Source organism: Uranotaenia lowii, chromosome 2 (genome assembly GCF_029784155.1).
Source record: "Uranotaenia lowii strain MFRU-FL chromosome 2, ASM2978415v1, whole genome shotgun sequence".
Lineage (NCBI taxonomy): Eukaryota > Metazoa > Arthropoda > Insecta > Diptera > Culicidae > Uranotaenia > Uranotaenia lowii.
The window spans coordinates 29,681,664-29,708,770 of NC_073692.1; the positions used below are offsets into that span (position 1 = coordinate 29,681,664).

The window sequence follows — 27,107 nt, forward strand, 5'->3', positions numbered from 1 at the left end:
GGGGTAAGGGTTTGGGTAGTGTCCACGTGGACATACTTACTTTCAAAACATTTTCTAAAGGTGTTAATTGATTAAATGTTTTAATCAAAATCTTAAAATTGCAAAGCTTACCAGTTTAAGTTTAAGCAACTATAGTAGCCACTTTAAAGCAAGCTATAAATATGATAATTTTGAAATTAATAATAATTATAATTATTACAAATTAGATTAAAAAAAACAATTTCAAATCTGTCCACGTGGACATACGGGGAGGGAGGCAGGGGTTTGCCAAATGTCCACGGAGGGGGAGGATGGGGTCAAAAATCTCATTTTTCTGTCCATGTGGTATCTGAACCGCCCCTATGTGAATCAATCTTTTCGTCCATTTTCTTAACTTTTAATTTTTGCCAATAATCTATATTTTTTATCATATCTTCATATTAAACTTTATGCGATTCTCGTTGGTCTATATAAAAGAACGATTTTCTCGTTGTTACTTTAAACTATAACTATTGGATTTGGTTTAGTTGTTGCATTTAATAAATACGTTATATAAAAAATTAAATAGTTTCAGCCTAAGACAGTATAAAATGTTAAGTTTTAATTTAAAATTTTCTACGGCTAGTGGTTGTATAAATATAATTTTCAAAAAAATTTTCCAAAAAAAAAATGAGATCATGAGGTCCGATAAAAATACAAAACATTTTATAACCCTTGAACGATGGCAATTGAAAAGCATTTAAGTAAACTTGAATTGTGTAGTAATCCAAGGATATAATTTTTTTTTTTTATGTCAACCACCATCAAATATAAAAATCCGCTTTCCGGCTTTAAAATTATTACGCCTGATTCTATGCAGCTGCAGAAGGAAACCTAAAGCCTAGTCCACACTAGGAGACGATTCGTCTCGAGACGGTCTCCCATTTTCTTCGGGAGACACTGAGACCGTCTCAGGTTTCCAACAACAACAACAGACAACAAATAAGTTCGTCTCATAACAAAAATCGTAGTTAATGTTGCCTAATGTGGACTAGGCTTAATAGAAAATAGCAAAAATTTATGTTTTTTCGAATAAAAAATTCTACCTTACCAATTGTTGGGTCTTTCCCAAATTTTAAAGGAACGTTAATTGACTACTCTTTTAACAAACTGCAATTGAAAATGTGCATTTGGCTCGAGTTTTCATTCAAAAATATGTGAAATACTCAGAATAGTTTTTGGAGTAGTAAAAAATTGACCTTTTTTGATGTCGATTTGCGATGCTTCACGGTACATACACATTTTCTCCTATAGCTCACAATAATCTCTGAACCTTCTACTCCAAATCTGTATCCGTCATATTTTGAAAATCCTAACCAAATCAAAGAAAATAATGATTTATTAGAAGCTAGTATTTCCACCCGTTTGTTTACATTTTCTTGCACACACACGAGCTGTCAAAAATTAGCTTCGAAATCGCGAATAGTGAACCTTTATATAAGAGAAGTGACATCTGAAACACAAAGTTCCAATCGAGCAAAAGAACTGTCAAAATCGATTCCAATCGATCCGAGCATTTTGTCGCAGAGCTTTTACCTTTCATATTGAAAACTCAACCAAGGAAGGTATTGTGATTGTTGTTATAGTTCAAACAGATAATTTTTTAGCTAGTCATATGAATTTATGATACGGTGCAATTTGTTTCAATGCTTTGATGAATCGTGTTTCTAGTTAGAAAACTAACTGATTATTAACGAAATTCAAGTCATTCATACCGTTTATCGCGATCCTTCGGGCATCGATTTCAATGTTGTTTGTTGGATTGAAGGAGCGTCCACTTTAGAGCTTGAACATTGAGCCAGAAAACAGTGCTGGGGATTTTTTGTCCAAGATTTCGGCGATGTTGCCACATATTTTATTTTAAGAAGGATCAGATGTCGCTTCTCTTATATGAAGGTTCACTACTCGTTGACAGCTGACGCGACGCGACGTCCGACGTGCTATTGTGCGGGCGCCTTAATTCATACTACTCACTGTAAAAACAATTTCCTTACCTCTAGCGTTATTCCAATTCCGTATGTCAATAACATGATCTTATAGGTAAATTCTCTGGCTAGGACTTTGTTAAATACGTTAAAGTGATACAAATTGAGAGAAAAGAGTTGTAATGTCGCAAACAGATTTCTCATCGCAGACCAATATCAGAAATAGCATCCTGATGACTTATTCAGTAGTTGTTTGTAGAGTGATGAATGGTTCAGGATGGTTTATTTCAATTGAAAAACAAATTTTTCACATAAATTAGAACAGGATAATTTGAAGTAAAGAGCATTTATGGGGTTTCATTTTGAAAAAAGTCTCCTACTTTACTTGAAAATTTTCTAAGTCTTTCATACTTTGAGCAATGTTACATCTTGGATATACTCAAAATGTAGGCACATTAATGTAGACTATTTCAAGCATTGCAGGCCACTGCAAAACTTTCTGTACACACGCTCTTTCAACCGTTTTTTGGTTTTTATCTTTGAACTTCGAAAATTGTTGTTTTTTAACCAATGGTTGAATTTCAACCATTTAGAAAGTTCTGCAGAAAATTTGCAAAATGGTTAAAAATTCAGCATTTTAATGACTGAAAATTTATCTTTGTTTTTGTTTTCTTCGTAAATTTTATAGCGCGTCAGTTGTTTCGGGGTTTTCCTGCTTTTTTACGGTATCGCTAAGTTTGTTACAAGAAATAGGGAAATATGAGCTGCCGGCTCCAATGAAACAATTGTATTGTAACTATTGATGTGGTGAAAGGTTAATCTTAATATCGTCGGTATCTGATTATATCGAATATTTAGATCAAGCGATCCGGTTCCGAGTGCTCGCCATGGAAGAAAATAGAATGGGCAATCCTCCTCCGCGACTTGGAAACTGGAAGCAGGAATCAAGAAAGCACAGCTGACTGAAAATAAGGACCCGAAAACGAAAATTGTCGACCCGGATGCAGGATAACAATTTCAAGATATTTCTAAAGGTAAGTTTTTTTTAGCTAAAAAAATTAATCTAGTTGGGCTTGCCCGGGAGAGTCGAAGGAATCGTCTTCCGGCTCCCTGATATTGAGAAAAAGCCCCCACTAAAACGATCGAATTTTGTGGTTGATCTAAGGTTCAGTTGAAATTGTTCGTACGAATCTGACCACGCAAGTACCGATCGGCCTGAGACAATGCAGAGATAAGTTTTTATCCAAATAAAATTTGATTTATTTCTTCTAATTTTAGGAACGATGCGAATTTCAACAAAGGCTCATTATGTGGCATTTAGCACAGTTGATTGAAGAGTCATTCCGGAAAACTTCCGACGATGTTGAGTACAAATTAAGCTGGTTTGTCTATAGACACTCCTGGTTCAACTTTGATGGTGCTCATAAACTTATTATGAGACTCACCGGAACGTGGAAGGACTGCAAAAAAAAATGTCGGGGTTTCTTAGTGAACCGGATATGAACCGGAAGGATGCCACTTTCGGCTGAATGTCTGAAGATTGATTATTATAAGTGATGCAGTTAATAAGTTGATCTTGATGGTCAAATAAATTCATAATCCAATTTATATGTTTACGAAAACGTTATTTTGAAAAGAATGATTTTTTTTCCCAAAAAAAACGGTTATTTTTCAAGCATTATTCAAGCATTATCCAGTCATTCAACCAAAAGTAAATTGAGAAAATATTTAAATATGTAATTGCATTTAATAAAATCATCCACTATAAATTGTTGAAAACGAAATTGATGTTTAAGTTTTCTATCTTCTCCTTTTTTTTGATCGAAAGAAATCAATGATAGACATTAGGCTAAGTTCGTGAAATTTGACAAAAATGATCAATCCTAAATTTTCGCTTATAAAATGGGTGTGAACTCAAATTTGACCACATTTTTACATACACGTATGTCTCTAAAAACGATAAATTATCCAATCATATATGAATAAAAAGTTTAATTTTGGCACTGTACCATCCTTTTGGTACAATCGATAAACGATGGACAGTATGAAAACCTTCAAAAATCTTTGAAAAAGATTAAAGATTTTCAAGAAAGTTTTCTTTTATTTTGAAATTTGAGCATAAATTTAAGAAGAAAGTTCTATTTGTTTCTTAGTTTTAAATATTGGTTCATAAAAGTAGCATAGCTAACATAGCTCATAATAAAAATGATGGATTATTTCAATTTTTGGCTCAAATAAAAAGGGAAAGCCCCAGATTTCGAATGGTGCAAAAATTAACGATGATTATTTTCGAAAAATAAACGTTTTTTTCAGAGACACCATGTTTTAGTATTTGATAAAAAATTGTATGGGAAAAATTTCATGATCAAATTTTGAAAACTTACCATTTATTTACATTTTGTAAATGAGCACAAAAAACCGACCTGTGAAAAATAAAGGTTCAATTGGACCTTATTTAGGGGTGCATAAATGCGCTCAAAGCTATCTACAGGTTTTTGCCCCTTAACCCTTCATTTCATGATTTTTTATTTTTTCTCGAAAAAATTCTCAATAGTGCGCAATGATGAATACATGAAGGGAAAAATAAGGAAAAAATATTATTTTCACATATTTCGGTTATTTAGCAAAAATATTAATTGTTGCATATTTGCAACAACATGAAACGGTTACACCTTTTTTTCTTCACACTCGACAACTGGAAATAAATGCTTATTCCTAATTTCTTTTGCACTTATCATAGTTTTCGCACAGGAACTTCGCAAATCTAGATTTCTGGACACCGGAAAGTTAAGAATTTATCTGGGAGTAGTTATGTATGTTGGTTTTCCACCATGGGTGCACGGATTCACCGTAGTTTCTGCCTAAGTATGTGCTCTCATGCATTCTGGGACCGACCCCATGGCTTCGTATGTAGGTATATTTTGGAAGAACGAGTCAATCAGGTTACTTAGAGGTATTCCGGCATCCGTGCATATACCTGGCCAGCTGGCAGCTGGTTAAACATTCATATAATCAGTTATACGAGGAAACACATCTTACCTGTCGGCTTCTTATGGGATTCGAACCCAAAAGTTGTCTCGCCGATACCGGGAATCGAACCCAGCCTGGCACATCGGAACCAGACTCGCACCAGCTTATCCACTAGACTACAAAGACTCTCGAGAAATTAGCTAGGAGTAGTTATGCGATAATATACCACCTACTGAGGAAATTATTTCTTACGTTTGCTTGAAGGTGCTAAAAAAACGAACATATAGGATCTCAGTGAAACTTCATGTTTCTTTGAAGAGATCTAATTTACTTATCTCTAAGGCGTACATCTTTCAAGGATTTTATGGCTAGCATCTTACCACCAGACCACGGAAAGAGCACTATATGTGTCGTGATCGGGATTCGATCTCATGGGCTCTGGCTTAGATGGCTGGAACGCTATCCTCTAGGCCACGACCGGCGGCAAAATGGAAAGCTTCTTACCTATACAACTTTTCTGAACATAACCTTGAACAAATCAACACAAATCAATTCCGAAAACGTATTTAAATTGGTTCTGATAAAGATTCTTAATCTTAAATCATACCATAACTATATGCCAGTTTTAATAAACAAACTTGATATTGAAGAGCAAAGTCTCAATTTAGTTTTGAAGGAATGATCCAATTACAAATTACATTAAACTATTAAATACCATTTGTTGGCAAAATTAAAAGAACAATAAAGATTTCTTCGGAATGAGCATTAGAATTTGGAACATGATTCTAAAATTAGAATTAAAACTTGAAATCAGTTTAAGAATAAAAAAGAAATAAAAATAAAACTAAATTCGAGAACAAAAAGTTTCAATTTAAAATCAACTTCCAGAGCTTCCAGGAAAAGGTTAAATAGTATAAATAAAGAGCATTTTTCGTCGATTGATAATAAGAAACGGCTCATACTTTAGTAAAAAATAATGAGCATTGTAATTTTCAATCAAATCATTCCTTCATCTCTAAGAAAAAAAAAGCAAAACAATACTTCAAACCTCGGTTATCGAATGTTGGCAGATAATACTGAATTTTCAAGTGGAAAAATAAAAAAGCGTATTCGTTGTTTGTTTTTAGATTTTTAAACTCTCTGGATAAAGCCCCGTACTTAAGTTTGAATCACGTTGAATAATATAGAACTTTTGAAAATTGGTGTATGCTTATTTTGCAAGTTGTGAAGGCATCCGACATTTTTTTTATTCAAAATATGTATTTGTTATACCAATGGGCCGCGGAAAAAAAATCAAAATAATGTGTTTTACATACGCTGAATTACAAATCCTAGATAAGGTAATTATTCGAACCCGTCCTAGTTTAAAGTTTGATAAATTTTGAACTTTTTATAATATTTTTCTAGTTTTGGTAACGGTTTAGAGCAAAACTTTTATTTTTTTCACCTCGGGGGCCCTCTTTATTCAGGGGGGGGGGGGGCAATTTTTCTCACCCCCCCCCCCCCCCTCTTAATATGGCCTGAACATGATAATAAATCATTTATAACGAAAACATTGTCATCGGGAAACAAATACACTGTTTAACGATGCAAGTTTCGAAAACACACTATGGAACCCATATAACTAGCTAGGGTACTACCGTTGCATGGTGTTGCATATTTGCAACAGTTATTGAAAACCCATTATATCAGAGAAAAAACAAAAAAAAAATCTCAAATTTTGTTTATTATGTAAATTACTTTAGTGGGAATACGAAAATATTTTTTTTGAGTCGAAAAAAAATTCTCAATATGAATTACACTAGGCCAAAAATTTGAAAAATTAGGCTTTTTCCACATTCCATATTTTTCAGATTCAAGTGGGTTTTTTTGGTTCCTATAAACACTAAAAATATTTTTTTTTAATTGAACGTGATCTTGAAATTATAAATATTATTCCCATCGAAAAAAAAATTTACTTTTTAGCTAAATGTGAAGTTTAGAACAGTTTTAATTAATTGTTGCATATTTGTAACTTTATGAAACGAAGGGTTAAAAATCACAAAAGGGAGGATTAAAAGATATCGAAAAAAACTCTGATGTTATTTCGAAAAACATTTCGGGTCAAAAAACGACTTTCAAATTGCCTGAATTTTTTTCGAGATAACATCAGTTCTCGACGTTTTATACATTTCTAAGTCATCATCATTCTAGGCATTATAATTAAAATTAAGAAATTACGGATTTTTTATGACATCCAAATTGAAATTTCGATTCCTCCAATTTCTTCCGCCTTTTGGTGATTTTTTGTGATTGAAGTTTTTTGAGAAACGTAAAACGGGGTAATATTGATTACCGGGGTTTCTTTGATCAACATGAATTTTTTCCACGTAATCATAAATAACTAAGTCTAAAGTTAAAATATCGCTAAAAAAAATTCTACATTAAAAAACCTATAAGTTTGGTTTCAAATTGGGAAAAACTTGGTGTGTTTTTGAAAATTTTAAATGTAAGTAAAAATATAATTTCAAAATCTCGAAATATATATTTTTTGGAAGGCTCGCAAACAATCACTTTTCCTGATGAAATCACAGTGTTTAGAACCAGCAGGTTGATTTATGTGAGAGTTAAACTTTTTTCCTTAGTAAATGTTTATTTTTGGTGCAGGTTTTGTTGTACTTTGAGGTGAATTTTTGATATTTAAAAAATAGGAACATCGTATTTTATTTAGTTGCCGAATGACTGAAACATGCACGAAACATCGAGATCTGTGTTATTTAAGGGGGAAAATGTGAAAAATTCGACTAAGTGGGACTGAATCGTTCTTTTCTCCAAACCACATGTAAACCATTTAAATTGACTTAATTTTTCTTCAGGGAAGTCAATTTATTTTCCACTTGTATAGCATAAAAAATATAGGTGATCCCAAAAAATCTGAAAATAATTCCAATTAATTTAAATGACAAACAACACAGACTATAGATGACAATTGAGGTGCTTGGGATCAGAGGGGTGCAAGTGCCTAAATAATAATTTCGAGAAAACGCGCTTCAAAGTTGTGAAAGTGCTCGATTTATTATATATTTTTTGAATTCGAGCAGTTATAATTAAATGAAAAAACTGTTTTAAAAAATTAAAAATAATCTGTGTTTGCACCAGATGTACATTGAAACATGAAGAATCGTTAGGTATACTTAACGCAAAATGGATGGTTTTGTGAAAAAAACAATGAAAAGACAGAAAAATATGATAATGAAAATGATAAAAAAACAAATTCACAAAAATTATAAAATCGACAAAAATGCCAAAACAGACAAAAAAAATGTCGAAATTAACAAAAAAACAATATGACAATTATTATCAAATAACATGAACAGTAACATGAATTACAAAAATGACTTAACATGACATGACAAAATAGACAAAACATGACAATACACTGAGGTTTTTTTTACGCGGTATTTCGTCTCGCGTAAAAAAAAAACCGTGTAAAAATAACCGCGTTAATTCGAAAATCCGCGTAAAAAAACCGCGTTAATTCGAAAATCCGCGTAAAAAAAACCGCGTTAATCGAAAATCCCGTAAAAAAAAACTTCGTTAATTCGAAAATCCACGTAAAAAAAAACCCCGAAATTCGAAAATCCACGTAAAAAATCCATTTTAATTAAAAAACTCGCGCAAAAAAGCACGTAAGAATCATGATTATTTAAAAATTTACGTACAATGATAGTTTATTTTTAAGATAAAAAACAAAATCAATTAGATTAATAGAATAGTAGAATATAGTGAGGCTTATTTGACAGTGTGGAATTCAGATCGTCTCATGTCTCAGGTCTCATGTTCCATGTCTCAGGTCTTAGGTCTCATGTCTCAGGTCTTATGTTCCATGTCTCAGGTCTCAGGTCTCATGTCTCATGTCTCAGGTTTCAGGTCTCATATCTCATGTCTCATGTCTCATGTCTCATGTCTCATGTCTCATGTCTCAGGTCTCAGGTCTCATGTCTCATGGCTCATGTCTCATGTCTCATGTCTCATGTCTCAGGTCTCATGTCTCAGGTCTCATGTCTCATGTCTCAGGTCTCATGTCTCAGGTCTCATGTCTCATGTCTCAGGTCTCAGGTCTCATGTCTCATATCTCAGGTCTCAGGTCTCATGTCTCAGGTCTCAGGTCTCAGGTCTCAGGTCTCATGTCTCATGTCTCAGATCTCGAGTCTCATATTTCAGGTCTCAGGTCACAGATCTCATGTATCACGTTCTTAGTCTCAGAGCTAAGATTTTCCCAACTACAAAAAGATTCTAAGTGTTTCCCTTTGAAAAAGTCTTAGAATGTTTTCTCTGAAAAACCGCGTTAATTCGAAAATCCGCGTAAAAAAAACCGCGTTAATTCGAAAATCCGCGTAAAAAAAACCGCGTTAATTGGAAAATCCGCGTAAAAAAAGCCGCGTAAAAAAAAACCGTGTAAAAAAAACCGCGTAAAAAAAACCTCAGTGTATTGACAAAATTTATAAATCTGACAAAAATGGAAAAAAGGACAAAAATTTCAAAGCTTTTCCAATTTCCAAGCTTAGAAGAAACAATTAAATTTTTAAAAGTTAAAAAAAACTACAAAAAATGACATGATAATCTGCAATTTCTAATCTTAATTGTTGTAAGAAAATAACTTAATTGTCAATCCTTCATTTTGATTTTCCGCTCTAAATATTTAGAAGTTGGAATTTTTCTCATCAGCAAATGATCGGTAGAAAAGCGATTGCCCGTTTTTGCAAAAAAAAAAATGCATATTGGTGTGAGATAATTTTTTATTTTTTTAACATTGAATTTGATCTGAAAGGAAGTGATTTTGTTCATTTTGCTGTGTCAGTTCTCGATCATCGAAAAATATGAAGCGAAAACTTTCAGCTTCAATAGGGGGCGGAAGCTTTATAAATGACTTTGCAGTAGCTCAATGTCGGTTAGCAATTGCGCGGCCAGCCCTTTCTACTAAAATAAGTAGGTTGAAAAGTACGGTCACGTTCAGCTTTTCCTGTCCTGTTTTTCCTCGTGAGTCCAGAGAAAATGGGTTATTGTGGTGACTAATTGAGTCGGGCGATTCCCAGACCATCATCTATCACGCATCGGACTACGCACGCTGACTAGCTGTAGGTTTCATTCCTGAACCGAACCGAGAAGGGTTTGAAAAACGACGCATTTATCACGCACCCGGTTCTCTCGTAGAAGGAAACAGAAAACTTGTTTCGAACTTCAACAACACAAGAACCGATCTATCAACGTGAGCAGGGCATGTTTTGAAGAATGCAGAATCCGTTTCCTCCGACCGATGCATTTCCCGTCGTAACTCACATTGGCCAAACCCGGTTCGATTTCAGTTTCAGAAGCCGGTGAAGATTTATCCGGAGATTGGAAATAATTTATAATAGGTACCTACATCTATTGCCTGGGCGTAGTGCCGAAGTCCCGAAGGCGGCAACTCACGACGAGAGCCAAACGAAAGTGGAATCGGGGAAAACATAACCTTTGGGAAGGGGCCGGGCCTATAAAGCTGCCAAAGGAAATGGATTGGTACCGAGAGGAGAATTGATAAGATTAGGAGCAGAGGCCTGAAATAAATGGTAGTGTTTGGTTTTCCCGACAATATGGTGTAAAGACCATTCATCACGTGTCGAATGGAAGTGCTACAGGGCTAGGAGTCGGCTTTGGGAGCAAACATTTCAATGAGGTCTTACCTCTTACGAGAGTTTTAAATGAATAAATTTGTTTTTTTATTCGGAACTGAAAAGCAGAGTAATGTAAAACAATGCATTATTTCGAGGTCGATTTCGTTGTAAATTTCTAAATTGAAAATTGAAAGTCTAAACTAGTCCCAGAAACAAATACATACAGTCAAAAAAATTTCCTTATGACAACACTGAAATATTCTTTGAAGGTAATTTTTCTATCAAAAGTGGATCTATTTAGATCTATAGTCACTTTACTCATAAATAAACTGGATCTTAAGATTTGTTGAATAAACTGCATCGAGTCCAAAAATTATGCCAAAAAAATATCCGCAGTCTGAAGTTAAAAGTGTTTTAACATTCTCCAATTTTCTTCAGATCACAGGTATTTTTTGACGTTGCAGTTTACGCAGTTTCGAACATTGTTGTAAAATTTTAGCTGATTTGGTTATTTTTTAGATAAACTAGTACAATTTTATCTTATAAATAGCTCAGGTGGAAGAATGAGCTTAATGGGTTTAATTCTCTATGCTAATATGAGCGTACTGTCAAATTTCTTAAAAAATGTTCTGGTTCTTATAAGAAAAAAAAACAATTTAAATTAAAATAAGGGTAGATATTATAAAGGAACGTAATAAAGTTTTTTAAATATTTATCTAACAAATGGTGGAAACTTAAGATGATCTAAAGAACTTGAGAATAAATAGATATGATAAAAACGGTTGTTTCAAATAATTTCGCTGATTTACTTTTATAAACCTTCAAATATTTAAGTGTTCCAAACAGTTTTTGGAAGTCTACATTTACATTAATAAACAAATAATTTCAATTTTTTTGCATTTTTCTTTGCTTTTATATATAATAACACCTAAATTTTGCCCGGTTTTTGTCTAGTTTTTGGATTTGAAAAATTGAAATCCATGCCTGGATTTTGCCAGGTTTTTTTGAAAAAATGCCCGGAATTGCTAGGCCCGGATGGGAGTGGAAAAAAATCTGGCAACCTTAAGCATGATGTTTAAAGGTAATTTTTCCTAAGAACATAGCAAAACAACTTCTTTTTCTCAACCCTTCATGGTTTTTTTCAAACAAACAATGCACAAAGCTAAAAACAATTACAAAAACAATTGAATTCCATTACGTTTTTCCCTATAATCGCATCCAAATGTGTCCGAAGCACAAATTAATTTTGAGGGATAAACAATATTATGATGAATTATAAAGTTGTATCATTCTCATTCAGCTAAAATCTGCATAGAAATAAAAAAAAATCATTTTTACAGTGCTTTGTAAATTTCCTATAGCACTACCAATATGTTTAAAGGCTATTTTTTTTCAAAATTTGTTTAGATAAAAATGCTTTTCTCTAATTTTTTTGAATAACCTGTTTCTTTATGATAGAATCTCAAAAATGAATTTTTATTGTTTTTAGAAATAACTGAAAAAGACTGAAAATTCGAAAAATTACTCGTAAATTTTGTTCACTAAAATTTAAAATAAAAGTTTTTGGGTAGGAGAAAGTCCCCTCTAAAATATGGCAAACTTCTTAATATGCCATTTTTTTATCGTTCTATAAATGACACCTTTAATCGATTTTCCAATTGTCAACACACAAAACGAGTTTGGCTCATTAAAGCCATTAAGGCATGAGCCGTTTCAAATAAAAAAAAAATACAAGAAAACGACTTTTCCACCTTTATCATCAAATAGTTGTCAATTTTCAACTGTTTATAAGAATGGAGAACCAAAAATTAGGGTTTGCATATTATGGAGGCAGTTCATCCAGTTCATCCATAAGAAAAAACTCAATCAATCTGTTTAAAGATCTTCAATTCTCTCTTAAGATGTTAATTGGAGCTTAGATTCAAAGTTTTATTGATTAAAATCATATATTTATTCTATTTAATCTGTTATTTTAGAATTGAGACGTTTTACAAACATGACGGGGGCATAGAGAAACACTCTCTTATTCCACTTTCTAATCATTATGTAACCATCATAAAAGCCTGAATACGGTTAACTTTTTAAGTTCACAAAAACCTCCCATTTTTTTTTTTTTGAGTTTCTGTACGTATAATTTCGAAAAGTCAAAATATTACATCAAAAGGTATCAAAACCTTGTATGAATTTTTAAATTTTTTTGAACTGGTTAATTCATAAAATTCTTTCTTGCCTTATGGTCAAAGCGTATCACCCTCAAAATTGAATTTCGTTGCCTACTTGAAGGCGTTTTACCTATAAGGATATCAAAAAATGTATTTCAAAAAGCGAAATTTTCGATACTTTAAGCAATAACAAATGAGTTTTTGCCAAAGTACGCTTAGCTTACGAAAATGCGATGAACATGTTACTAAACATTTGATGTAACAATCATTATATTCCATTTAATCATTTTTCTATTTCTGACCAGCCTTCCGGTAGATGCGTTCTGTCCACTAGTTTTGGCGTTCCACTCCACGCTGTGTTCTCTAGCGGGTTGAGTTTTTAACAAAAATTGGCACAATTTTCCCGTATAATTGGATAACATGCCGCTATTAAGCCTACCCCCATTCTTAAGTAATCAAAAAAAGATTATATGAACTGATGTCTAGGGTGAAATTGAGATAGAGAGAGAATTTTTGCTTATTTTAAGAGTTTTTTGAGGCAGAATAAAAAGGCCGCTGGATGTTGAATAGAAGGTTATTTAGACTTGTTTTGGAGTTTGAAAGTATCAATAAGTACTTAAATTTGGGCTGCATAGAACGTACTTCAGATCAATCATGGGGCTTAGTAAGCTTTTACGTACGTGTTTTATGGGGTTTTTGGTTGGTTAAGTATCTGTTCACTATGCTTTGTTCCGTTATAAATTTGTTTTTTTGAATATGTCTTTATTTGTACCAATTAATCATTACATTTATATTACATTAAAACGCACAATTTTCTGTTCAGTTTAATAATGAACTGTTCAGAGCTCTAAAGTTAACTAAAATACTAAGAATAACTTAATCGACTTAAATTTGACAAGCACAATTAAGTATTTTACTTATTATAGGAGAACATCCTGTAATATCAAAAATATAATAAATTTAAAACTAAAAACTACCCTGAATTTAAACTAATAATGGGGAAAAAAGTGTATAATATCTTCCCTCCTACACAAAACAAATCTATGAAAAAGTACTTTCCTTCAGTGAAAATGTCCGGAAAATCGATTGGACGTAGTTTCAGACGCCGCACAAGCTTACGAACGGAGTTTAAGTGCCTTTTTAAACCATAATTCCCCAATATTTTGTAAACTAATTTACACGTGAAAAATGTTGATTGAAACAGACCTTTCTTGTGTGATATTTTATGAAGAATCAAATGGAAGCTGTTTGAGCCACCGCACGCTTCGATAAATGGAGTTATGGCTGTTTTTCCCCTCAATTCCCCTTTATTTTCAATTTCAATTATTTCTATTATTTCCGAAAAAAGCATGTTCGGGTTTCAAAATTTTGAACCAAATGGGACGTATCTTGCTTGATTTATTCCGAGAAATTCCTCGAAGCCTATGTGAGTCACCACACGCATTGGAAACAGGAGTTATGGCTCTTTTACCCTTAATCTCCTTACATTTTTCAAATAGCTCAGAAAAAGCTTATTCGGACTACAAGCATTTCTCGTTCCAACCGTTGGCGCGACAAGTCGTATTTTTACCTCGTTCCCGTGTTTTCACACCCTTTCTCAATCACAGACATCCTTTCGAAAGGAGATTACCGAATTTTTGTTGGCGCGTGTGTTCTTTTATTTTTTCTTATTTGGCGTTATCGCAACCGACGCCTAAGGAGATTTTCCCATGGGGGAAGATCCCCCAGCCTGGGGCCAGTCCCCACATCCCCCAAATCCAAACAGAAGACGAGTACCCGAATGGATGGACCCGAAAGGCGAACTTGGCGTAGTACAGTTTCTCCTAATGAAACCTGTGGCTCCCGCAAAACTACCAACTTATCCCTTCATAATCTCCAAAACCGTGGAACGAGCTGCCGGAAAAATTGATGGCGGAAACCCAACAGACAACGGAAACGCGTATTTGCTCAAGGTACGCTCGCCACGGCAGGTGGAAATACTGCTGAAGGTAAACCAACTCATCGATTCCACACCCGTTATTATCCAACAACATCCAACACTAAACACTTGCAAGTGTGTGGTTACTTGCAAAGAAGTGGAAGGAGCAACTGACGAGCAGCTGACTGAAGATTTGTCAAACCAAGGAGTTGTCAACGTGTATCGTTTCACCAGGAAAGAGAACGGAAAGAATTTGCCCACCCACACCATGGTTTTGACCGTCCGAGGAACCGTAGTCCCCCGACACATTCGTTTCGGCTATCTGCAAATTCCCACCCGGCCGTACTATTCCCGCCCCATGCACTGCATGCAGTGCGGAAAATTCGGTCACACACAAAAACACTGCAAACAGGACCCAATTTGCATCACTTGTGGGGATAAAAATGTCCATCCCGAATGCAAAAATGAACCGCTTTGTGTTAATTGCCAGAACAACCACCCAGCCAACAGCCGTGCCTGCCCGGTCTTTAAAGAAGAGCAGGCAATCATAAAACTGAAAACAGATAACGGAATCTCTCACAAGGAAGCCATAAAGGAACTCCGAAACCAGCAGAATCGTCCCAGCAGCCTTCAGCAGCGTCTGACCCAAAACCGTATCATCCCTGAAAACCAAGAATCTGAAATTCTCCAGCTCCGGAAACAAGTCGCCCTACTCACAGCCCAACTTGCAATGTTCACACAGAGAGCACAGGAACACCACTCAAGCGATGAAATGGACACCGAAAGTGAAACCAGCACGACTACAACCTGCTCAACGACCAGCCAACTTACTACTCCCAAACGAACAAGGAAAGCTTCATCGGAAGGATCCCACAGCAGCAGTGAACCCAGCTCCTTGGTTACCACGGAAACGAAACAGAACCGACCAAAGAAACAACGACAACCCCACCTTGAGGACCAAGGAAACCAGATCACTGGTAACCAACCGATCCCGTCTAGTTCAGGCAAGGTCAATCAAGAATCTTCCCATTACTCCCTTCCCCAGCGGCGGTAAGTTGAAACAACATTCCTTTTCTTTATTTTGTAAAAATGGCTACATTCAACCAAACAAGCAACTCCCCCAATCATTCCCCCCACCAAAGAACCCCCGCTAGGAAAAACAAAACAATTTTTGCCATACAATGGAACCTACGAGGGCTAAGAGCCCGTCTGAATGAAATAGAACTACTAACCTCCAAATTCCAACCAGCAATTTTATCACTCCAAGAGACCCTTCACTCATCACCACAATCCAACCACATCAAAGGCTACACTACCCTCCTAGACCCAACCGGCCAAGGTGCTGGTCTATCAATAAAATCTGGTATCCCATACAATATAATCTCGGTCCCCTCTCTCTTCAGTACAGTCTGCATTCGTCTCCTGTCCCCACTAGAAATTACAGTTGTCTCCCTCTATTGTTCCCCCACCATACCCATTCAAAATTTCGCCGACGAAATCGAAGAAATCTATAACAAACTACCCCAACCCGTTATTATCATGGGTGATTTTAACGCTCACTCTACTCTCTGGGGTGGTGCCCATACCTGCCGGAAGGGATCTTTTCTTGAAGACTTTCTGACTCTCAAAAACCTAACAGTCTTAAATGACTGCAGCCCTACTCGCGTTGACCCCTCCACAGGAAATACCTCGGCTCTCGATCTTACACTGGTCTCCTGGACCTTGGGTTCCAAATTTAATTGGCGTACAATAAACGATGACTGTGGCAGCGATCACCTTCCAATCCTTATATCGATTGAATCATCCACACCGCAATCCATAGCTCGCCCTCGATGGAAGCTACCCGAAGCTGACTGGGTTAATTACCAGCTAGAAATAGAAAATTCCATCGAAATCAATCCCCCCACATCCGCCGACTCTTTCACCGATCTGGTACTAAACGCTGCCCTCAATTCCATTCCACGAACAAACGGATCACCTGGTAAAACTTCTGTCCCTTGGTGGAGTCCGGAAGTAGAAAAAGCCGTAAAGACACGTCGGAAAAAATTACGAGCCCTTCGGCGAATGCCTGATAATCATCCCCAAAAAACCGAAGCTTTAACTGAATTTAAAGCTGCACGATCATCAACACGGGCTGCTATAAAACTAGCGAAGGAAAACAGCTGGAATGAATTTCTCGAAGAGATTCAGCCAGACACACCATCTTCTAAGCTGTGGAACAAGCTAAAAAGGCTAAATGGGGAAAATCGCCGAAGTCAGTTTCACGTTCTCCTAAACAACAAATATTGCAACGACCCATCTCGCCTCGCGGAGGCCTTCGGAGACACTTTTCAAACGATAAGCTGTCCTCCAGGAAGTAACAATCAACTATTTAACCTACCTTTTAACACAAATGTGAATCTCGACTACAATAACAACTTCAGTTTGGAAGAACTAGAAACGGCCCTAAGAAAAACGAAAGGCTTATCTTCCGGACCTGATGGCATAAGCTATCCCCTACTAAAAAATCTACCCTTGATAGGCAAACTGCAACTTCTTCGCATATACAACGAAATATGGAAAAATGGCTCAATACCAGATCGGTGGAAAGAAGGCTTAGTCATTCCTATCCCAAAACCAGAACAAAACCAACACATCCTAGAAAACTACCGTCCCATAACCCTTCTCGATTGCATGGGCAAACTCCTCGAAAAAATGGTCAATAGACGACTACTTTTCATTCTCGAATCCAAGAACCTTCTTGATAATCGACAATTTGCCTTTCGACCCGGTGTAAGTACCGACGATCACCTTTCCTCCCTTGAACACATACTCGATGAAGCGGCCCAACAGAACTTGCACACCGAATGTCTTTCACTCGATCTATCCAAAGCATTCGACCGAGCAAATCGCAAGCGAATCCTTGAAACATTACTGCATTGGGGAATAGTTGGAAATATGGGATACTACATTCAAAGTTTCCTGCAGAACCGTCGTTTCCGAGTTTATCTCGATGGGCAATACTCAACAAACAAAATCATCCACGAAGGCGTGCCCCAGGGCTCCGTCATTGCCCCTACATTATTCCTCATCGCTATGCAAACAGTCTTTGATTGCATCCCTCCTAACATTAACATACTAGTTTTCGCAGACGACATTGTCTTGATTGCAAAAGCAGCCTACCCCATGGTGGTCCGCCGAAAACTGCAGCTGGCTGTAGACTCTGTCTCCCAATGGGCCCCCAATGCAGGTTTTGGTTTCTCGGCCGCAAAATCCAAACTCCTTCACTTTGGCCCACACAGAAGAAAACTTACCAAACTACCCCCTTTAACGATGAATAATGAAGCCATCAAACTAGTTCGTTCAACCCGTATCCTTGGAGTACAAATAGACGACCAATTGAAATTTGTTGCCCATGCTAATCTGGTTCGCAAAAACTGCAAAAACAAACTTAACATTCTTAAAATAATAAGCCGTAATTGCGGCACCGCCTCTCGTCCAACCCTTTTCCATTTCCTTAACCAATGGCTCTTACCATCCATCTTATATGGCATAAATCTCTACAGCCGCGGAGGGGATTCAGTCATGAAAATGCTCGCACCATTATATAATCAAGGTGTACGGACCATAAGTTCTGCGTTCAAGTCCAGTCCCATCGAATCCCTTATGGCAGAGAGTGGCCTTCTGCCATTTGAATCTATAGCATTACAAACCCTCACCACCAAAGCCATTCGTTGGCTCTCTCACAATCGCTCACCTAGCGCTCCTCTTGTCCTCAGATCAAAACAACTCCTTAGCACCAATTTCCCATCACCCATACCTTTTCCTCCAATACATTCCCGCCCCGATCTAAAAATCCCTAGCTGGAACCCTCCTCTTCCCACGGTTGACCTTTGCCTGAAACGAAAAATTAGAGCAGGAGATCCAAAACGTCGTATTCTACCTATCTTCCTCGAAATGGTACATCGGAAATACTCCACACATCGCAAGATATTCACCGACGGATCCAAAGGACAAAACGGCCAGGTTGGATGTGGTATCTATGCCGATAACTACAATGGAAGCATTTCGCTTCCCCAAATCTGTTCGGTATATAGCGCTGAGGCTTACGCCATCATCAATGCTCTAGAAAGGCTCTGCCACCCATCTAATCCTTCAGTTATCTTTTCTGACTCCCTGAGCGTACTAACAGCAGTGGCCTCCAATAACAGAAACCACCCATGGATTGATCGTATTATTCGTCTTGCACTGGAAAAGAACACCATACTCTGCTGGGTCCCAGGACACTCAGGCATCCCCGGCAACGAAACAGCTGATGTTCTCGCTTCGCAAGGAAGTCTTACTCCTCCCATAAGTACCAGTATACCACACACCGATGCGACAAAATGGTTTAAAAATGTTATACAGGAACGATGGGAAATCAAATGGCAAAATAACATTTCATCCAAGATGCGGGAAATTAAAAACTCAACTCTGCCCTGGATCGACCGGAAACCTTATCAAGAACGACGAGCATTGACACGCCTCCGAATCGGACACACTCGACTCACCCACGGCTTTCTCATGGAAAACAGGGAACCTCCAATATGCCCATCCTGTGATGTCACCATCACGGTAAAACATATCATCATCGATTGCCCCTGCTACGAAGAGGCCCGATTATCAAACAAAATCAACCACAGCCTACGAGTTTCACTTTCAAACGATCCAATTGAAGAAGCCAAAATGATAATGTTTCTAAAATCAACTAGGTTATTAGAAGAATTGTAGATTGACAAAAGGGATGAATGACTTGAAGAAGTTAAAATCCAACCAAATAAAAAAAAAAAAAAAAAAAAAAAAATTATTCGGACTAGAAAATTATGAACCAAATAAGACTTGTGTTATTTTTTCCGAGTATTCCAATGAAGGCTACCACACGCTTTGGAAAATGGAGTTATGACTGTTTTAACCCTGAATTCACCTACATTTTTAAATTATTTAAGTAAAAAACATGTTCGTGCTTGAAAATTTTGAGCAAAATGGGACGTATCTTATGTGATTTTTACTGAGGAATCCAATTAAGGTTATTTTCAATTCCCATACATTTTTCTATTATTTTAGAAAAAAGCACTATCGGACCTGTAAATTTTGAACAAAATGGGACGTATCTTGTTTGATTTATTCCTATTTTAGCCACCGCACGGTTTAGGAACTAACTTTTCTGGATTTATTGAAAAAAATGTTGGGAAATTGATAGTAAAATAAACATAACTCCTGTTTCTAATGCGTGCTATGGCTCAAATAGTCCCATTTTGTTCAAAGTTACAGGTCCGATCATGCTTTTTCTTTAATAACTGAAAAATGTTGGAGAATTGAGGGTATAAACAGCCTTAACTCCATTTTTCGAGGCGTGCGGTCACGGTGGCCCAAACAGCCCTCATTGGATTCATCGGAAAAAATCGCATAAGATAAGTCTCATTTGATTGAAAATTTTCAGGTCCAAACATGTTTTTTCTGAAACATTTGAAGAATGTTAGGAAATTGAGAGTAAAATAACCATAACTCAAATTTTCCATCCTCAAATAGGCTTTGTTGGATTTCTCAGAAAATATCACATAAGATACGTCCCAGTTTGTTCAAAGTTTTCAAGTCCGAATATGCTGTTTTCGGAAATAATAGAAAAATGAAGCAGGGAATTGAGGGTAAAAACAGCCATAAATTTTAAATTTTGAACATGATTTTTTCGAAAATAATTGAAACATATAGAGGAATTGAGGGTAAAAATAGCCATAACTCCATTTTTCAAAGCGTGTGGTGGCTCAAACAGCCTCCATTGGATTTCTCAAAAAAAATCACACACGGTAGGTCTATTTTTGTTCAAAATTTTCAAGTCTTAATTAGTTTTTTAGTTGATTTTTTAGTTTTTTACTTGATTGTTGGAGAATTATGGGTTAAAAAGGCACTATAAGCTCGTGCGGCATCTGAAACAACGTCCAATTGATTTTCCGCATATTTTTACTTACGGAAAATACTTTTTCATAGATTTGTTTCGTGTTGGAGGGAAGATATTGAATTTCTTCGGGGCTTTTTTCCCCATTGTGTAATGGTATAGAGAGCAAATCTCTGCGATGGAAGACTGCATCGAATTGTCTTTGACGTTAGAGATTACTTTGTTAGCCATCTCTTCGATCGATTCGATGTCCAATTATAAATTTGCTTTCGTGTCTTATAGGGGCTTATACTCTATTATGCCCCATCTAAACGAATCACCAATTTGCCTTGTATTCCGTGAACATTTCGAGTAAAAAACAAGTGAAATCGTTGAAGAAAAGTGTTTTCTACAAGTGCCAATAATTTTTCACCACTGAAAATCACTTAAGTGCTTCAAAAATATACTTTTTTGAACCCTTATCAAAAGCCACAGAGCTAAACGGTGTTGCTAATTCGCGCCGGTGTGTACTCAATACGCGCCGTAGAGCCGAACACACCTGAAAACTGCCGAAGACCAAAAACCCACCAATACTAAACACTTTTTGACTGGAATGAAAACTCAAAATGGACTAAATGAAATTTAGAAAACCATCAAAGTTGATTTATTTGGTCTGAATTATTCATAAGACGTGGTTTTTACACATTTTGTTAGCTTTCAATAAAAATTGGCCAATTTGAAAAATGATGCTGTTTTCAGCATTTTATGGGTGGCGCGTTATAACAAACGCAAGGCCCATGATAAAACATACCCATAAAAAGCATATTTTAGCGAGTTTTGAGTGATTTTCAACCATCAAATCATAATTTAGATTACTCTCTACCGATGTATCATAAAATATTTTCTTATTCATTTCTCTTCGCTGAATGACACCTTATTGACAGTGTCTTGAAATATACATCGTGATGAACAAAAATCTAAATTGTGAAATTGTCACGAATCAGAGATATTTAAAGGCTAAAAGCATACTTGCCATGGCAAATCAGAGCTTTAAAAACAAATTTGTAGTATTTTACAGGTTAAAAGTGTTACAGTTTCTTGGAAACCGAGTGGCTCGTATTAGCCACATGGGACGTTTTATGAACTTTTCCCCTACTAAAGATGATCAAAAGTTATCAGATTGTATAAGCAGAATTGTTAATATGATATCATTACTGTTTCCAAATTCAATAAACGGCAAAAGTGAACTTACACAAGCTACCTAACTGTCACACCACGCCTCCAATTTGTTGAAGCGAAGAAACAAACGACATCAACGATAGGAAGCTCAAGCGACGAACCTCGTTGATGGTCGAAATATTCGACCCGGTAGAATGTCGCTACAATTAGGAGGTAGGATGGTGCGTCTTTTACTCAAAACTTCTTAACAACCCTCACAAACTCGAACCCGGTTGATGGTGATATCTCTTGTTTTGGAATGTGTTCTTATCTCGTGTTACTTTCTCGATGGTCATTAGCAGCGGCGGCGAAGTGCTGCATTCTGCTTGGGTGCTGCACTTATTTTAATAACTTCTCCGAAACATACCTAACTGTGAATCATCATTCGGAGTGCACTCGATTACCATCAGTTGTGAGGAAAAATGTGGAAAGGGAATACAACGTTTCTGTGAGCGGGTGTGCGCTTCACTTTTTGAGAACAGTTTAAGTTTGTTAACCTCTTTGCGAGAGATTGTGATGGAAATATCACGTACTTATCTTCAACTGCAACAAATGAGAAAGATAAAAAAAAATCAGGAAAATATTTCATACTTGTTTTTAACACTTAAAAAGTTAGAATCCACACTTTTTTACAATACAACTTTTCTAAAGGCAAAAAAACCATCAAAACGACCTAGACATTGCTGATTTTTGGAGCAATTTTTTTTTGCATTTTTGCGGTTTCCACTTTTTGGCGTTCGACTGAAACGCCGGAAAAAAAAATCCGGCGTCAATCTTTCTGCTGTGAATTGTTGAACAAAACAACAACACCAAACGAGGTGGTACATGGTTTGTTACGGCGCTCTATGTGATGGGTATCTTCCGTCAAACCGCGCTTATTCCCGTTGATCAAAGTTTCGTAACTACACCGGGGGCTCATCACCGGACAATTCGCGTTTGAAGCTTGGAATGAACGGCGTAATTCCGCGCGTCCAAACGACCAGGCTAATGACAGCAAGCGATTTAGCAAGAATGGCCAGTGAATTACGGTGAACTTGACACCTGATGTTGGTTAGAGTTGTTTGTTGCTGATCTGCCTGCCTGGCTGCCGGACACACATTAAAAGTTGGTGGTCACGGCCATACTTTGGAAAATCATAACCGCACTTCCGTGCAGTAGCAGTTAGTGAGAAGAACTGCGCGCAAGAGAGAAAAGGGTCCCCCAAATGAGGTGTACACGTGAATTACAGTTATCAGGCCCTGATCTGATCTTTTTTTCCTCGTTTATTTCTTTACAAACCAGCTTAAATACTCTCTAGGCCCCAACCATCCATTCATATGGGCTAGATTTGTAGTCGCGTCGGGAGGAAATGCGCGTGTTTTTATTGTGCACTTTGAGAGTATAGTAATTGCAGCATACAAGAAGCGGCCCCAAAAGTGTGTCACTATACTATCAACGGCGCGAGCTTCGGATCAAGCCTAATTGCAGCAGCAGCAGCATAATTCTTGGGATTTCTTCTTCAGCTCCATGGTTGTGAAATAGGAATGCGGTGTAATAACTGATACCTCAATTAAAGACACATTAGTGACAATGAGGTGGGAGAGTTTATTGCTATTGAATGAACTGGTTGTTTGTAGTCGGGAACGAGTTTTTGGTGTTCGTTTGAAATAGTTAAAACAGATGGTTTTGTATCGAAATTTGTAAAACACTAGAAGTTATTTGCAGTTATTGGTCAAGTTAAATCGAAATGACGATTCACAGTTAGGTTTATTATGGAGAACTAATTAAAATAAGTGCAGTCCTCTGACTGAGGCCGAATGTGACCGTCAAGAAAATCGGAATTATCGGATAAGAATATTAAAAAAAAAACATCGCTATAGCCGTCCGTGTTTGTGTGGGTTGCTCAGAAGTTCTGAGTGAAAGGCATACCATACCAAACTGTAGCGTTTTTTTTTCAATCATCAACGGGGTTCATCACTTGCTTGGACTACCTATCGTTGATGTCTTTTGTTTCTTTTACTTTTTTTGAGGATATGTGACAGTACAGTCTTCAAGGTCACTTTTATCATTTTTAGAATTTGGAAATAAATTTTGAAATCAAATGAAATTTATAAATTCAGATTTAGGAAATTTAATTTCAAACGAAACAAGTAAAAGTGGGATTTTAAAATTCATTTCCAGCGACAAATTGCACTATGTACCACAGATTGTATCTCATTTACTCAAAAACGTTTGCCCAAGATAATTTTTCCCCATTTTGGCAAATACCCCATGGTGTATTTCTAGAAGATGTTTAAAAGAAAAAAAACAGTAAATCTAATTGTTTCAGTAACGGAAAATTTAGCCTTTTCCGAATAATTTTCAGACGAAATTGAAATATTTGGTCAGTGAGTCCCCATACCTTTTTTGTCTCGAGAGATTTTTTTAAAGATATGTAGCCGATATTTTTAAATTTTCATCTGTAAAATTATTCCAGTGTAATGGAATAGATATTTTTTCAAAAACAATTTTTTATCGTAGAATTTAAATAAAGTCTCAAATATGAAAAAAAATTTAACGCCTGCAAAGATTAGTGATTTTGATTTTCTGATAACTTATTTTAATATGAAATGTTTTTTAAAATTTATTTTTTAGAATATCCTTGTTATAATTGATTTTATCTAAAATTTTACATTTATATTTATAAATTTATATTCCTAGGTGTATATCTTGGAAACTAAATCTGGTTAATTTAAACCAATGTTTTATAGAGGTTTAACCACAATTGGTATAAAATTGTTGAGGTAATGATTGTTTTACTATAAAATTAATGCTTCATTAATGTTTATTGTAAAATAATGAAGAACTTCACTGTACAGTAAAATAACTAAAATAAGTATGGGAAAAACAAAACATGACGAATCTAACGCGCTTTAGCCTAGTTTGCTATCGATTATTATCAATTTCACTTTTACCAACATGTTTGATGTTTGTAGATTTAAGATGGACAAAAAGATAGAATTTTTTAAAAATAATTTCAAATTTGTCACAGTTTTATACTAGATTTATCCATTAAAATAAAAGTATTTCTTGAAAACTTTAAAATTCTATTGAAAACAAAAAAAAAGAAGAGGTATTCAATTAATTTGGCTGAAAACTGTAGAAGTTAAGATTACTTAACATAAACAGAAAGGCTAGCTCTTTGAATAAAATGAAAAAATCACAGTGTACTGCAGAGTTATTAAAATTGGGCGAGAAAAATATAAATAAAACGTTTTATTAAACACTCTAGGATTATAAAATAAAGTAAAATGCAAAATTCAAGCTAGATTGAACTGCTGTAGCTACTTGCGTTGAGTCTAAAGTGCGAATGGAATTTTAAGACATTTTACTCAGGACTCAGGAAAAGTATAAAAACATATCTCTCATCATAAATTCTATTTAACGGATCGTTTGCTTTTGGGTATTGATTTTCTTAATTTTTTCAAAACTTACAAAGACAAACGTTTTCACTCCAGATCGCATCAGGATAAACGTTATAATAAAAAAATAAAGTGGTTCCTAGAATTAACTGATTTTCTTAATCATTGAGGATTGAGCTTTTTCAATAAAATTCTCTCCAGTGTTGCCACAATCAGAAGATCTAAAGGTTATTGATTCAAAAAGATTCATATATGGATTTATATTATTTCAGATAATTCTAATCATTTCACTCTCCCAGACTGTTGACATTGCTAGCCGATTTTTAAATTCTAGGATTAAAAGATATTTTTTAAACAATTTTCTTTGTAATAATAGCTCTGTTACTAGTTTGAAATAAATTTGAAATTATTTCAAAGTTTTTGATGAGATTGATGTGTTCAATTTCAAAATATTGAGAGGGAATTAGCATCTCTTAACTAGAAACAATTAAACAGATTTCAAATAGAAAATTTTCAAAAAAAATGTCTGGTGGTCACCGACCAAATATTTTAATTTTTGGTGGAAATGAACCGCGAAAATCTCTACTTTCTGCTCATGCAAAAATTAGCGTTACTGTATTTTTTTTTCTTCAAGTCCTTCTACGAAACACACCGTGACCTGTATCAAACTGCCCGTCGTAATACACCACTTTTTAGAAATTTGCCGCAAAATTATAATATTTAGAAATCTCTAGTTATTAAAGAAACAAATCAATCTTTTCGAGTGTAAAAATTTATAAAAATCCAAGAAGTTTAATTCGAAATATTTAGCTTCACCATAAAATCACGGATAGAAAATTGAACTTTAACAATTAATCCTGATTTAACTAGATTTGGACCTCTTGACAAAACATATATAGAATAAATAATCGATTAATCTCTTAAATTCAACGACTGTTAATCTTTGTGAATGACTCTAAATATTATTATTTCGAAAGGAATATTCATATAACGTCCTATGCTGGTAATAAATTTAAAGTCTGTGAATACTAACAATTTGTTTTGAAAGAAATTTCCCTGCGTTATAAGAATTCCACATGTTTTTCTTCATTTCCTTGTAGTTTTTAGGCTGAATTCTAAACAAAGACTGGAAGAAACAGCATTTTTAGTGTTTTTGTTTTAAAAATCGATTTTGAGAATTTTGGGGTCCTGCGATCGAAACATTTATATTATATCTATCAGCTTAAGTTTTGGTTATAATGACTGCTAAAAAATGAACGAAACCAAAACGAAAACTGTTCTTAAAGCAATTTTAATTTCTGAATCAAAACAGATCTCGTATTCGACCGAGTCCTCAATCCGAACATGGCCACTTCACGCATTGTCATTCTGATGAAACCCATTTGGAAAATGAACCACTTCGCGCAGTGCCATTATTGAGCCATTACACGTTATAATATTTAGCGTTCCGTTTAACTGAATATTTGCCAAACCCAAAAAGTTGAGATTATGCTAATTCGACATTAACGATCTGAGCTATCTAAAATCACCTATAGAGCCTTAGCATGGATCATATCAACTGATGAGTTGGCATCGTGGTAAGACTGGTAAGACATCGGACAGCGAACTCGGAGGACTGGAGTTCAAATCTAGGTCGAGGAATTGTTTTTCGTTTTATTCGAATTACTCAAAATCGTTTAATTTGCTTTTTGTAGGGAATATCGCCTGTACTTTTGTAGCTGTATGCTATTTTGGTCAGAAATATTGAAATCGCTAGTCTACATAGTCGCACACCGCCCTTCTTTATTTCGTCAATCCCAACTCGGAAAGCATCAAGAAGTAAGCTTCGGTTAAACTCGACAGGAGTTAACAGGATCGGGGAAAACATCAGCGAAGCAAACGTACAGTTCTGTGCAGAGATGCCAATGTGCCTGATTTTTCAGGATTTGCCTGATTATTAGAGGCTCAGCCTGACAACCTGATAAGCCATAGTTTTTCCCTGATTTTTGAAAAT

The 27,107-nt window shown here is 35.7% G+C and overlaps 1 protein-coding gene across 1 annotated transcript in view; it reads right to left on the bottom strand.

The window, feature by feature from the left end:
* LOC129744976 (uncharacterized) overlaps positions 1-27,107 on the bottom strand; it is a 153,469-nt gene that overhangs the window by 39,158 nt on the left and 87,204 nt on the right. The window lies entirely within an intron of this gene.